The sequence below is a fragment of the Puma concolor genome, chromosome D1, assembly GCF_028749965.1.
Source record: "Puma concolor isolate L17-30 chromosome D1, mPumCon1.1.hap2, whole genome shotgun sequence".
Taxonomy (NCBI): domain Eukaryota; kingdom Metazoa; phylum Chordata; class Mammalia; order Carnivora; family Felidae; genus Puma; species Puma concolor.
This window is the reverse complement of record NC_141676.1, coordinates 38056768-38059453: the sequence shown is the minus strand read 5'-3', so window position 1 is coordinate 38059453 and position 2686 is coordinate 38056768.

The following is a 2686-nucleotide window of genomic DNA, read 5'->3' as shown; positions in this document are numbered from 1 at the left end:
TTCAATGGTTTAAACAAGTTCAAAGTTATTTCTCTCTCATCCCTGAGAAAGGAGTCTAAGACTGGTGGGGTGACTTGACAGTACAGAAGGGCAAGGTCTGTTCATTTTATTGCTCTTAAACCTGAGAATGCTGCCTTTACGACATGTTCGTGGATGGCCCTCTTCTACTTTTATATGCCAATGTATAGGAAGAGGCATGATACAGATGTTAAACACATTGCTCTGATCAAATTCCATTGGCCCAAACCTAATCACATGGCCATGCATGTCTGCAAGGAGGGCTGGAAAATGTAGTCTTTATCTGGGTAACCATGTATATAGCTAAAATTTCTCTTAAAAAGGAGGGGAAGAATGGGTACTAGCAGCTAACTCACATTAGACACGACACATAGAAAGATCCTGAGCAATTAAAGAAGAGAAAGAATCAGATAGGACCAGAACTAATAGTAGTGGGAAAGGAAGAAAATTTTAAGTTAAATCCAGACTGTGTAGTATTTACAGTTTATTAGATATAGCAATGTTGAAATTGCCTTTATTGATTAAAAAGCTCATGAGTGGATTGGATGAGTTTGAAAGTCTTGAGTGAGTAAAGAAACTCTTCAGAATAGTGGTCTACATTGATAAATGGAGCTGGTTGGACCATATTTGACTCTTGTTATGAATTTTAGGCCTGTTACTTACTAGGCAAAAGGAGCTTTGGGTAGAGGCAGGAGCTGACTTGGCTGTGGTCAAAGTGTCTGAGAGAAAAGTATTTAGCTAGGAGATTCAGAGACATGTAGTACAAAAAGTAACTAGGAAAGGTCAAACAAGGGGAAGACACCTATGCCAAGACTGCTTCTTGCCAGCCTCCTTATTCAAAGCCTCACATCCTGTTAAGATGCTGTTCACCCAGGCAAGAACTTGTGTGATAAGTGGCAGATAGGACTTAATATGGAGGAATCGGACACTTTTCAGGCAGAATCTTTTCCTAGACTCTAAGAAAACCTTCTTTGGAGAGACTGTGCTTTGGACCTGTCCGTTTCATAAACATGGACATTTATAGGAATTAGATTACTTTCCACCTTACATTCATCAACCTTGACTGTCCCCCACTGATGAAAATGTCTTCCCGCTGGGTCTGCTTTTTCCCTTTGCTACAAATCTCCACTCCTCTCCCTTACAATTTCTCACCTCTTCCACTTATAATTTATCTTGGTGTGACCTTTTGATAAGCTTAAAAACCACAGCAACATGTGCTCTTTAAATGCTAGAGAGGAGCACATATTTAAAAGAAAGTTTTGATTAAGACAAAGTTTAACCATTTTTCGAACCCACTTGATGTGAATGGTATCACCTGTAAAATGATTATCAAGAGAAATTTCACAATTAGTCCTTTGGCTTACAAGATGCTTTGGCTCTTTTTTTTTTTTTTTTTTTTTTTTTCCAAAAACAACTGGAATAAAGAAGAGAAATCAGTCCCCATTGGAAAAGAGAATCTTTTCTGGCTAAGAGTTTTCACACGTTTTTCATTAGGATTAAAATCTATGTATTAGGGGCACCTGGGTGGCTCAATCGGTTAAGCGTCCGACTTCAGCTCAGGTCATGATCTCACGGTCCGTGAGTTCGAGCCTTGCATCAGGCTCTGTGCTGACAGCTCAGAGTCTGGAGCCTGCTTCAGATTCTGTGTCTCCCTCTCTCTGCCCCTCTCCCAGTTGCGCGCGCACACGTGCACACACACGCTCGAGCTCTCTCTCTCTTCCCCTCCCTCTCTCTCAAAAATAAATAAATAAAACATTTTTAAAAATTAAAAAAAATAAAGTCTATGTATTAAACATGTGTGCACTGGACACCTTCTAATGACCACAAGACAATGCAGAACTTAGGTGCACCGTCTCTCATATTAAGTAGACCTGTGCTCCTTTACCAAAGCTGTGTAGTTTGAGCAAAACAACCTCCTTGGTGTTTCAGAAACCTCATTCATGAACTGCGGTAATCAGAGTAGCTGCATGACAGTGGCTGGGAAGATTCAATGTGAGAGAATGCACCATAAGGATTTAGATCAGGGACTGGTATATAGTAAGTACTCAATGGACAACCTATTAGCCTACATAGAATGCTGTTGTCTATTTTTCATAAAAATATTCTTATCACTACAAACCATTATATTACAAATTATTTATTTATTTTCGATCTCCCTTTTCCTACCGCAACTCCATGTGGGCACGATATTTTCTGTTTAGTCTATGGATGTAACCTTAGTGCTTACTTAGAATACCTAAAACATACTTGGTGCTCAATTAGCATTTAACGAATGATGGATCTCTCTCTTTTTACTAATATGACCAACTTTTGCTTATTTATGACCTCATTCAATCAACAATCAATCATCTATGAGCTTAATGTGTACAGCATACCATGCTGCATTTTGAATTGTCATGGCCTTAGTTGACCATGTCTTTTTCTGTTCTCCCATCTTCTGTGATCAATATTGAAATAATACTTCTCCAATTGTATCTCACAACGCAGTTTCCGGTGTTCACTTAGTATGTCAAAGATGCCATAATAGTCCCCCTGTCATCACTCCTTTTACGAAAATTTACCCCAACCACAGGACGTTAAGAAAGAGGGCACTTTGGGGCGCCTGGGTGGCGCAGTTGGTTAAGCGTCCGACTTCAGCCAGGTCACGATCTCGCGGTCCGTGAGTTCG